We start from the raw sequence: 12,804 nt of genomic DNA, 5'->3' as shown, positions 1-12,804 counted from the left end.
TCGCCGACGCGAAGATACGGCGGCTGAACGTGAGTGCGACCGCAATTAGCACGCGTCGCCCAGTGACAGTTCCTAACCCCCCTCCCGTCTTTCCAGCCGGCGCCGCCGCCACGGACACAGGGGCAGCGCGCGGGCACAATGCCGGGAGCGCGTTTCCTCCTCTGCTTTTCGGATGCTTAGCCGCAACAGTTCCGAGCAGCACACAGAAGGCTGCTTTAGGGGGCAGACGTGTTAGTGGACACCTCGGGTGACAGGGTGAACTGAACAGCAACCGTCACGGGCCACTTGGTGAGTTGAAAATGGGAGTGAAAATGGCCCTCTATCCCTGGTGTAGCACTTCACCTTATTTGGAGACTCGTTTGATGCTAGTCATTTCGTTTATTACTGTCGTTAGGATATAGTACAGATAGACCGGAATAACTAGGAGCCTCAGATGTAAGCATCAGTGAACCTGCAAATCGGCCATCATTAGGGAAATACTGGTTATGGCATCCTGCTGATTGTGTGCGCACATGTTTTCTGATGCCATATATAGAACGACGAAAACCAGAATTGAGATACCCGTACACACAATGTGCATGTTTATGGGTCCTGCGCATAATACGAACTAACCTGGAGATGTATGCGGCGCCACCTTCGTGTCTTCTACGTGCTGAATCCCTACTTTGATCCTTTCTTACAATTTCGCGAAATAAAGTTGTTAATGGTAACAGGTCTTACGAAATGCACGCTGCGCTTCGAATGACATATCTAAATTGTCCTGGATGGAGGCGCCTTTTTGTTCCGCGCGTATACCATTCCGACACTGTCGTCTGTCACACAGAAATGCTGCCCAGAACTACGCACTACACTCGATGAGGATCCCAGTCCGAGCGCGTTCTCCTCTCTCCCCCTGCCAGAGCGCTCCGATGCATCAGGCGATAAGGAAGCGTGCTTTCGCGAGTGCAGCTTCTAGTTCTCAGTGGCTGACGAGAACATGCATGCGGGCTGCCCCGTCTACCTACCTACACCTGACAGCTTGTCGCCAGGAGACGGGGACAAAGGAGAAAAAAAAAAGCACAATATTTTAACAAAGAAAGAAAGAAGCACGCCCCCGGAATCCCACAACTAAAAACGTGGCGCCGATAGATGACGACGTGTAGGTGTGACCGCCCAGGACAAAAAAGAGCGGCGGTATGCGCATCTAAGACGAAGAGAACCAGCCCACGCGCTGCACACATTGAATTCTCACCGAGGGTGTTTGATAGAAAAAATTCCCCGCATTTCCCCGAGGGGAAGAATATGAAAGTGCGAATGCACGAGTTGAATTTGCGCGGTTCGGTAATGTTCGCGAAAGAGAGATCACACACACACACACACACAACTACAAAGAAAGAAAGATGCATTTATTCACAGACACCTATTTGTGTTGTCGTTGTACTTGATTGCTAGAGCGGATCTCAGCTTTGAAATTTCGTGTCAGTACTCCTTTAAGCGGGTGCATTAGCCCTTCTCACGCCCGATTCTTGGCCAATCCCCCGCGTGGGTATGTGCCATGTCAGCGGCCAGGCAGCGCGCGCCCATCTCCCCCCGTTGCTAAGGAAGACGAGGAGATTCCTGGCCAATCCCCCACGTGGGTATGTGCCGTGTCAGCGGCCAGGCTGCGCGCGCCCATCTCCACGTGCGCGGACATCGCCGGTGGACGCAGGTTCAGGGTCGCTTAAGAAGTGCATTGCACTTAATAACTGATGCAATGCAAAGCCGTGCAGCGAGGTTATTCAAAGCAAATATACTACCGGGCGCCCATCACGCAAATGAAAGCATCGATAAAAGGAGAAGCTTTAATTAAAATACGGTGAAAGGGGCATACGCTGAAAATTCTGTATTTCACATTTAACAAATTAACGGGAATTAGCAACAACAAAAGTTTCAAATGGTGAAAGCGCCCCGTTGTGTCTCCCAAAGAACGAATCCCAAGAATGAAATATGTGGGATAAAGGGTGGGCCAGTTTTCTATATTGCAGCGGAATGAATTACCGGCCGATATTATCTCAGACGCGTAAAAATGGCCGTAGGATGATAAATTATGCTGCTTACCTGTGCTGTATACCGTGCTTTGTATACCTAGACAGCGCTTCACCGCAATGCATCTCAATATTGGCCTACCGTGCGACGGAGCTGAATTGCCGGTCAAAAGGGCAGAGGAAGACCGGCATGGGATCTGACTCGAAAAATACGTAATCGCGCTGACATTTTACAATCCAAGCGTGATGTTTTGTCTTACTTGGTGTCACTGGGCAAAAAAAAAAAAAAAAGAAAAAAAAATGTGACACGGTATCTTTCGCGCTGTTTTTCATCAAATTTTTTTCCGTGTACACAATTTGTAACTCTGGTGTGTTGTGGCAAAACAGATCCACTTAATCCGAAAAATATGAGTGACGTATGACTCGGAAAGACAACACAAGCCAAGCGGCCTTCCCCCGGAGTGATATCTATATAGCTATACTTCAAGGAGTTCGCGTGAGCAGTCCTTTCTGCCCATGGTCGTCTCGTCCATCAATCAGGTTGCCTGCCTGGTACTCATTGAGGGCACACTCAAGGAGCGTAAGCAGACCAGAGTGCCCCCAGTTAATTATTTAGTAATATTAACGCCGCTAATGGTTCATAGCACTGCTGAGCCTACAATGCCGTGCCATTCCCCATTCCTTGCCGTACCCTAAACATTTACCATCCCATCCTCAAGAAAGTTGAAAGAAGCGCGAAAGCTTTCTGACATCAAAGCTTCGTCAAAAGTGCGCCAAAACCTTAGCTGAAAACGCGTCCCATCGATCGTCAAACCTCGAAAGACCCAAATTTGAAACGAAGAACGAACCCGTGCGATATAGTTTTCGCGCACTAAGTAAACGCATCTATGTATTGTACGAACCATCTGAATGTATACCGATACGCGATTTGTGAGATAACGGTATACACTGTTGCACTCCTTCTTCATGATCGATGCGTGTGCTATACAGTCGAACCTCGTTATACCGAACACCGATATAGCGAATTGTTGGCTATAGCGAACAAAATACGAGCAGCTATGATTGGTCAGGCCTCATTTCAGTGACACTTACTCTGGTATTCTGAATTCTTCCTCCAGTCGAGGGGGATCCTCGAAAACGATTTTCGCACGTAAAAGCACTGTGGTATCCTCCGCTTAGCCACATACTCTAAATACGGCGATTATTCTTTTATAACGGAACTGAAACCTTGAGAGCCGCACGCGACATCAGATATAACGAAGAAATATCTGACCAGGAGTGTGAGAAGCTACTTGGAGAAAAAAAAAAAACCGAGTCCGCAACTGCAGAAGTATAAAGGCCCTTTTGTTCGTGGACACTCCTGCTCAGTGCTGGGTATACGCACCGGACGAAGATCACACCCTTCATCAAATAAATAAGGACGCAGGCCTGTTCTGTAAAGTGAACTTTGTTCTCTTGTAATTTCACGTGCTCATCTTTCGGTTCATTGAGCTTGAAATGCAACAAGTATAGAAAGGTAAGGGTTACTTTGTTTATAATGGGTGCGAAGCCTTAAAAAATGTATTTTTGTATGAAGCATTTTTGCGCGATCCAGATCGTCGATTTGTTGTAGCAGATTTTTACCTCTACTGTTACAACGAATATCGGTTATAACGAACTAATTTTCTGTCCCGATACTATTTCGCTATAACGAGGTTCGACTGTATTGTCTTATCTAAAACAGTTCATCTCTCGCGATTTTCAAGTAACAGCCTTCGACACAATGGACGTCCGAGTTTCCGCCGTCGAAATTGAGCAATCAGATAGAGATAGACGCCGGCTTCATATCGCGAGAGACCCGGGCTCGATTCCGGCCACCGCAAGCTGTTGTTTTTTCGTTCACCCAGGAGCATCCATCATCGTCAGAGAAAGTTGCCTTTCCTGCAGGGCGTGTTGGCATAAAATGCCATCAGTGAGGACACTAAAGCTTCGCTCTAAAAATGCGATGAGCCGTTGTTATGAACCAGAACTAACGGGGGAAAAAAGTGGGGAGGGGGGAGCGAAGGGAAGCGCATGCAACCTCAAACTGCCACGAAGAACCCACAGCTTCTTTCGTATACGGTGTCCATGGGTGGGGCAGCTCATACCTCCCTACATTCCACTTTGTTCGAAGCGAAATGTCATTAATGAGAAATTAGCGCTAAATGGGCGCATTTCAAATTACCCGCTTCCCCCCCCCCCCTACTTTGACGTGCAGTTGCGTAGCCAGAAATATTTTTAGGGGGGTGTTATACGTCGCTGAAAAAAAGAAAAAAACAAAAGGAGAGATCCTGCACCCACTTCCTCTAAGTTTGTCATTTTTCGGCTCTAATAAACCAACAAAACACCCTTTTCATTCATTGTTTTTACATTATGGTACAGTAAAGTCTGCTTATATCGAACACGGATATATCGAATTATTGTCTATATCGAACCCTTGTATAATTCTGGTAAAAATTACATGCATTTAAAACTTTTTATATCGAACGCGATTTTGCTCACAATGGATATATCGAACTCTCACGCGCCGGATTTTCCGCTCTCCTTAGGTATGCGGCAGGCTTTCCCGCAATACATCGGCGCGCAGCCGTGGCGCGGGCGTCGCTTGCGACTCCCGCGCGAGCTCGGGCGCGTCCAAACCGGCCTGTGGCCATGCCTGTGGCAGAGTGGACCAGCTCCACGCATGCATGCCGTTGGAGCCGAAAGCGCCACATTGGGCGCTGCGGGCTGCGGTGTCACCGAACTTCAAGTCTGCGCCACTCGGTGCGCGCACTTGCTCAGTTCGCTGGGTTCGCCGTTATTCGCTTGTATCCATGCTTGTCTCCGCTCTGTCGAAGACGCCGAGGACTCCGTACCGCTTCCGAGCACGCGTGAAGCCGTCGCTGCCGTGGCCCTGCTACGGTGATACTGCAGTGCCATCGAGGGCAGCGGTGTTGTTCTTGTCGACTGTTTAGATAATGCGTGGAGCAAGCAGTCACCAGCAACGCGTTGTGCTCCAAGAAGCAGGCTACACTCACGCAGTTCTTCCGCCCCAATAAATTAATGTTTTCTTTCCGAGGAAGTGTCGTATCAATAGTGAACTGCGGGGTGGTAAAAGCTCAGCGTTAGCTCGTGACTCCGTCGGCAAGATTGCTCTCATATAAGTTTTTTTTTTTTGCTTCACTTTCTATATCGAATTTTTGCTATATCGAACTGTTTTACAATCCTCGCACTGTGCGATATAAGCGGGCTTTACTGTATATCGATTCGGCGTTCAGATATATCATAGGCGCGAAATAGGGCCAAAGGAAAGGGGCGGGAGAGAGGGATGCGGCACCCATAAAATTTTGGAAGGTGTTCTGACTCAGACCTCCCCCCCCCCCCCCTCCCCTCCCCCATCCTGGCTACACTGCCACTGATGACGTACCAAAGGCTCTGTGCTCGGGGAAGATAAAATTACGTGCACTCAGTACACTCACCTGGCGTCGTTGTGCAGAAACCACACAAGTTGCGAATGATCCATAAAACATATTCATTCGAAACTCGTTATAACGAAGAACTATCGAAGCAGTAAGTTAGTTCGTTATGGCTGATATTCGTTGTAACAGTACATGTAAATATCGGCCTAACAAATCTGCAATATGGCTCGCGCAACAATCGTAGGTATGCAAAGACGCAATATATACGCGTCGAACCCACATTAACGAGGTAATCCTTTCAAATGCATTTCAAATGTAGGCTCATATGTGGGTGGCGCAACCAGTCAAATGCGCTGTTGCGACGGGCGACCAAAACTTCCGCAACCTCTTCAAGCGCTTAAAAACGGTTGTGTTATCTTTCAATTTCTTTATTTTAGTTCTTCATGTTATAGCTTTCGAGCACTGCAGCTCGCGCGAACTAAATATTTTTTCGGTACAGCCGATATCGCGCACGGCTCTCGCGGTTTCGGTTTCATTAAAAAAAAAAAAAAAAAGAGTAAGCGTCACTGAAATGAAGCGTGACTAATCGAAGTTCGTATTTAGTTCACTAAAGCCGACAATTAGCTATACAAGTGTTCGTTATAACGAGGTTCAACTGCACCAACGCATGACAGGGTGTTTCACCGGTTAACGGCATATAGCCACGCACCTGCTTCGCTCCTGCTCCGGGGGGATGAAACTGTCTAAAACTGTACAACGCGAGCTCACTAGGATCTAACAAAACTAAAAACCTATTAATATGTGCGGTTGCACCTCGCAAGCATAGGAGGCTCAAACCGGGCGGGTCTATGTCTCGGCTTGATGCATGGCTCAGCCGGCCAAGCCGTTGAAACGTTCGCAGCGGAGCGCCGCGCCTTCGCATTGGGGATAGCGTGGCGTCAGCGGCCGAGCTCCGGCGCGCGGGCCTCGGAGCGAAAGCACGCCGCTGTGCGTACAAAGATGACGCCGCGTGGCGAGCGTTAGTCTGTGAAATGACGTTAGTCCGTATTTGACGTATCCGCAACAGATCGTCCTTTAAAGCTTTTCTTTCAAGCGTTCGACTAAACTCTCTCGCAGGCGAATTCCCTCGCCGCCCCCTTTCCAACTCCCTTTAATTTCTTGTTCTCATATTTTATTTCTAGGTCATGCACACGGAGACCGAACACCCGTCTTTCCTTTCCCTTTTGTTGCGTAAATATTTAACCCTACGCAGTAAAAGTTGCGTATACAAGCACAAAGGGGAATCCCGAGCCCCGCGTATACCTATATACGGATGCAAAAAAGCGAAGAAAGGGAGCAGCCGGCGTAAACGATGGGCGCGGAATACGGAGACACAATCAGCACCCCCTCCCCCCTTTATATGGGCCCAGTCTAACCTTCCGTCTCAGCCGATATCGTGCCTCCATCCCGCATGTGCATATCCTCGAACACAGAGCGCTCACGCACGACTGAGCGCGTTCATGCTGCACGCCGTATGAGCCCCCCACACGGCCGCGTGCAGCGCGAAGGCAAAACCCGATAGTTTGAAGCTTCCCGCCGAAGGGGGAGCGACCCTACACCGCACATGTCACCACCCCGGTGTGCTCGGGCGAAAGGCATTGTTGAGGGGCGACTGTCAACGTTCCCAAGGTGCTTTATATATAGCGCAGATCCCGACTAATCTTAGCCTTCTCAGGCGCGCACCCCCTCCCTGCGGTGCTGCGCACGTTTTCATATCTCCCGCGCACGCGTCGCAAATCCATATTATATTCCGTAGAGTGGTTTGGTCGCGGTATCAATTGCGGCGACGCGCGAAGCTGCAGAAGAAAAAGGGGGATTTTCTTTACATTTCGTTTGTTTCTTTTAATTTTTTTCTCTATAAGGTTATGTCCCCCCCCCCCCCCCCCCACGTGATACTGGACCCGTTTTCGAAGGCTGCAGACAACTTCCGGTTCACGCTTGCCCCATCCGCAATATGGCGTCAAGGAGTCGATTGTCACCTGCGCCGACACGCGCTGACAAGCATCGATTGTTGTCGCGTATGTGTGTGTGAGTGTGTGCGTAAGCATGTACGTATATCTGTATGCATTTCAGTTCGCTCTGCACAGTCAAAGGAGTAACAGAGTTGGTAAAAAACAAAGTAAACGAGAATTCCCTACACAGACTACAACAAATATCCCACGGAATGAATTTATATATACCAATGGTGATTTGTAACGCATGGCATTTTTGAAAAGGTCTACCAGAATTTTTAATAGGGGGATTTCTTGCATAGCTTCATTCAGACTCAATGGTGAGCAAATCTTTAACAAAAATTCTCGAACGCTTTAATAAATAAGCAAATAATGACAGCCGCAGGACACGGGAAAGGTTGAACTGCGCTAGCTTTTATCCAATATCTTTTTTTCTCTTTGCCCCGCCTTCCCTTTCCGTACCCTGTACACCTTCCTCCCTTACCATATGCTTTTCTTTTCCACTTTTATTTCCTTTCTTTACTTTTTGTTTTCACACGCGTTCTTGCCGGGTCTCACTTACGTGCAGTTTACTTGTTTACTTATTTTCTTCATTCAAATGTTTACATTTTCCCGCTTTCATTTCTTTGTTTCTCGCCCGTATTGTTCCTGTCGTTGCACTCCCTCGCTCTGGGCAATCCACCCGTGTAACTGCACAAGCTATCTACCTCACTGTCATGTCACAACCGCCGCCACGTGAAAGGATAAACATACGATTGGACATTCCGCATTTCGTGTCTGTCGCCGACTTCATTAGAGCCATAGACAAACATCAACCGTTATTGTTGAGACTGCATAAATAAGCCACATGCTGAATAGAACATATATCATACGGGAACCCGAATATATCGACGACCATGACCATACAAAGTCAATTACAGAAATGAACGAGTAATAACCAAATCACATTCAACAGCTTTTACACACACTACACAATTGCGCGCGTATGTATATATGTATGTATGTATGTGTATGCATGTATGCACCTATGTTTGCATATACGTATGTATGCGTGTGTATGTATGTATGTGTGTATGTATGCATGTATGTATGTATGTATTTCGTGTACCAACGGTCACGTTATATGCACGTATCTGTAGAACTTGTATTACCACATTTTTTCATGCGCTGCAAAAACTGCAGGCAGTCAACAGGAAAGAAGCCCAGCCACGGACTACGCCACGTGACAGGTAACTCAACATGTCTGAAAAACTGAACAGGCTTTGCAGCGGATGTGTGGCTGACATTTCGGTACAATCAAGTTTCTTTTTCTATTATTTGTACGCACTGGATATTTATTAGAAATAAAAGAAAACGAACCAGAAAGTAAAAAAACTAAAGTGAGTCATAAAATTCATGAGTGAATGTATTTGTTATCCACGAGTTTAAAAAAAAAAGGGAGGGGGGGAGGGATAAATTACTCGAGATGTGAGCAAATTAAGCGGAATTTTATATAGGACGGTTGTTGATAGATCGTGCGCTGAATGCAGACAGCTGATAGAGGCCTGTATGAAAAGAACACTAATATATTGGGAAAAAAAGAAGGAAGAATGAATAACCCGGAACGTCAATGGATGTATAATGTGTACCTGTGATCGGGTTACGTCGAAGTGGCGTGGCCCGTGTGAGAAAGACATCAGGCTCTATGTATAGTGCAACAGCTGGACGTAATAGCGAGGACTCACGGAGAAGCTGATTGCGCAAGCGCGTCCGTACAGAAATGCAAATGATTCGCGCGGACGATGCATCAGGACATTCGTTGCGAAGCGAGTTACATCGATATATATGCATACAGATGAGCGACGTCCACGAGGGGTTATACGCGGCGTTACAAACCGCTGTACCCATTCATCACTGATCCGTGTGACTATGAGCGCTGTAATGTGGTTCCTTGCGGGCGCCTGCGCACACGATTATCCACTTCGTCACTGTCGTTTTATGCTCCGTTCAAGTTTGTTTTTGCTACACGAAACGCATTTGTATAATGAAAGACGCTGCTAAGCGGTGGAAATTACGAAGAGAGGTCAATTATGCTTCTTTTAGGCGTCATTTACTTAAAAGCTAGAGGGGGAGGGGGACGCAGATGTGACGCGCTATACTACAAACCAGACGTTCGTCGTAATTTTCTTTCCGCATAATAAGCCTGTAATAGCTACCGCGGATGCGCGCTGTAAAATAATGCGGGATGACCCGAAATTGGGCGAATTGAACTATAAATACATTTTCACTTTCATTTTAGCTGCCTCAGCTTGATTGAACCGAAGAATCCGCCGACAATTTGCACAGTACAAATATAGACGACTAAGGCGAAGTACGCACACAACACTTGCACTAAGCGTACGTCCACATAGCCTTCACAGTCGTCCCACGTGACAACTCAGTGGCGCGGTTTTGATGGAGGGTCCTCGTGAGGGAGCAATTTCCCTAAGCACTCATCTGCAAATGGAACGCAACCCCGCCTGCGCGGCGGACCGAGGCGCCGCAGACCCCTTTGAGGGGATATGGATGAGGTGACCTCGGTTGGAGAGGGTTGCTGAGGGATCGTGTATTATCTGCGTATTATGCGCGCCGAGTTCCCTCCTAACACCTCACTCACTCATTCGGAGCGCGTGCGTCGGTGTGCATTTGTATATTGTAATCAGACAGCGGGATACGGCTTTGCTAAAAATGAATATTCGTGCATTCGAAGCTTGTCTCGTTGCGTACTTAGAGGCCGACGTGAGTCATTCTTCTGGACGATTAATATAATTTAAGTGCTTGTCGAGGGTGAATTTTGAGAGGAGAAGTCGTCTTAATCGAAACACACACACACAAAAAAAATTCCTCGCCGCAGCACGTGCAAACGACGTCTCGAAGACGCGCGACCGTGGGAACCAGAGCGGTGCAAGCACGGCGGCCACACGCGACCATGTTTCGCGTCGTCCCCCCCACCCCACTCCGAGGAGGGGTCACGCGAGCGGCGGGTCACGCCACGGCCCAAGTGGCTCACCTGGCGAACAGCGGTGAGGGCGTCGTGTGAGTCGACGCCAGTCAGCGTTGCGGCAGCGGCGGGGCTCAGTCAGGCCAGGCGTCGCCGCCGCCCCATGGTCTCCTCAGCGGCGTCGCTTCGGGCCCCCCTTCCGGTCGGCGGCCGCGAATTTTCCGGGGCCGTGGGAAGAGCGTCGCACGCTTGGCCAGAGACAGCGGCCGCGCCAACGGCTTTCACGCCCGAGCTCGCCGACCCGAACTCGCCGGTCGCCCCGCTCTGTCGCGCTCGGCCGCCGACGCTGTCGGCTCAGATAATCGCCGCCTCGGACCAATGGAGCGCTGCGTGCGGGCCTGACGTCAGCCCTCGCCCTCTCCACGGGGCGCCGCGGACACGCCCCGCGAACGGGGCATCTTATTAGCGCCGCGGGCCAATGGCGGCGGCTGCGCGGGGCCCGCCTTCCTGTTCCGGGGGGTCAGCGCGCCCACGCTCGCACGGGGGCCGCAGTGCGGGGCTTCTCTTTCCCTCTGCGGCCCCCTTGCAGCGCTAGCCCCTGGGACCTCCGCTCATCGGCGGGAGCGTGTTTCGCGGGGGTTCGTAGCCGACCGAGTCGCCGAGCCCGCGGGGGCAAAAACGCACCCGCGTCCCCGGCTGGCCACTTGGATCCCGCTGCGTGGATAAACGCTGTGTTCCGGTGATGGGCGCCCCGACGCCGGTGCGAGTGTGCGTGCGCGACTCGGTGTCTGTGTGTTACCGTGCCTCGCGGGGTATTCCCCCTCCTTGCTCGCCCACGTTCGGAGTTGGCGTCCACCGGGCAAGCGACCACCGCCCTCCCAGCGCTGCGGCGAAGTCGACGGCGAGTCTCCGTGGCCTGCTTCTGCGGAGTCCGGGTGCCGCAGTATGGAAGGACATCGCGGGGTTTATGGCCGAAACATCCATTTTCTCTCTTTTTCGGTTGTACGCACGCGCGACGATCTCACTCCAGATGCAGCATGGCGCCAAGTTTCAACGTTGAATGAAGTCGCAGTTATTGACACGTGTCCCACTCGGCTAGGTGACCTTCAACCCTATTTCCTGTGCGTGTGTCCTTACAAGCTTTAAGTGCATTTTTTTATTATCTTAACCAGTAACGAGCACCGTGCTTCTGAACACGTTCCAGAACTACAGGCAGTGGTCTTAGTTATGAGGTTGCTTGATCTTGTTGGAAGGTTCGACTGGTTGATCCGTGGTGCACCGAATTATGGGAGGGCATGGAAAGAACAATGTGTCAATACTTTGCCACTTGATTTTTGCAGATGTTAGGATACGCTGACTGCTAAGCATCAGTTTGCCGTATAAGTTAGCCGACACGTTTTCTCCGTGTCATTCGAGAAAGAAACACAAATGAAAAAGGGAATGATGAGACCTCAGGACCTATAGAAGTTGACTGTGCCCGAAGTTACAAGGTACCAGCATGAATTTCTACTCGTGTACAAAGTGTGCACCTGCTTGAAACCATGCGACTGAAATGCACAAGAACGTGTCGTAATTTGCTTTAAGGAGAAGAAAACATTGCGAATTCTTAACTCATAAGGTATACAAGCGTCCAGGGACGCTAACTCTACTTCCGCGTGCGCCTAGAATAAAACAAACGAAAAACAAAAAAACAAAACTGCGACACAGAGCTAACAAATTTTGCAACGAAATTTCCGCATTCCCTAAGCATCCAAAGCTAAGGAACAAACGCATTGAGCCGGGGCATTTGAGTAGTCACACTAAATTCAAATAATTTTTTTCTCAAGAGCTGCCCAGGTGCGCAGGGTTACAGCAAGTATAAGAAAGCGCCTACATCGACATATTTGGCTTTGCGACGAATTGCGAAAGGCTCCACTTTGAAGAACTTCTATTTTGAGCGAAACGTAAAGCAGAGTAGCCTTTAAACGTCTGTGGCTGCTAGATCACATGACGTGACCCTTCCCACCAATCGTTTCTGTTAGGAAGCCAAGTTCAGCGAAACACGACGCGTAGTACTAGACAGCGCGCCCTAAGAGCGACAAAACAGATCTGACAAAGCAGAGGGTAGTCTTCACTGCACAATAACTATGCTTGCAGCGAAGCCCGCTTTAGAGGAGCGATTCCCGCATCGCGCAGCGGTGGGGGAGACCGATGGGATGCGATGATGGAGGGGCGAGCCGCAGCTGTCTGCAAAACGTTATAAAGCACCCATGATGATGAAATATATAAAAGACGGGGGGGGGGGGGCATACAATAGTGCGGCAACAATAGGGCCGCCCTCTGCTTCCACAAGGACGCTCGGCTGAACGCGATGATGCCTGTATACGATGTCATGATGCGTTGTAAAACTCCATGCTTTAGTTCTCAGTCGCACTTGGTACTACTGCGAAAAAATA

At 49.4% G+C, this 12,804-nt stretch overlaps 1 protein-coding gene across 2 annotated transcripts in view; it reads right to left on the bottom strand.

The window, feature by feature from the left end:
- The window catches only part of LOC144174720 (paired box protein Pax-6-like), a 63,206-nt gene extending 52,496 nt beyond the window's left edge, over positions 1 to 10,710 (bottom strand). For both annotated transcript variants that reach the window (XM_077703550.1, XM_077703551.1), the window contains exon 1: positions 10,439 to 10,710. The gene's annotated coding sequence lies outside the window, so the exon portion shown is untranslated. The remainder of the gene's footprint in view (positions 1 to 10,438) is intronic.
- Positions 10,711 to 12,804: the final 2,094 nt, after the last annotated feature.

Source organism: Haemaphysalis longicornis, unplaced genomic scaffold (assembly GCF_048455015.1).
Source record: "Haemaphysalis longicornis isolate Haplotype H1 unplaced genomic scaffold, Haemaphysalis longicornis Haplotype H1 scaffold_3, whole genome shotgun sequence".
Lineage (NCBI taxonomy): Eukaryota > Metazoa > Arthropoda > Arachnida > Ixodida > Ixodidae > Haemaphysalis > Haemaphysalis longicornis.
The sequence above is the reverse complement of the archived record's forward strand: the minus strand, read 5'-3'. Positions and strand labels throughout refer to the sequence as shown.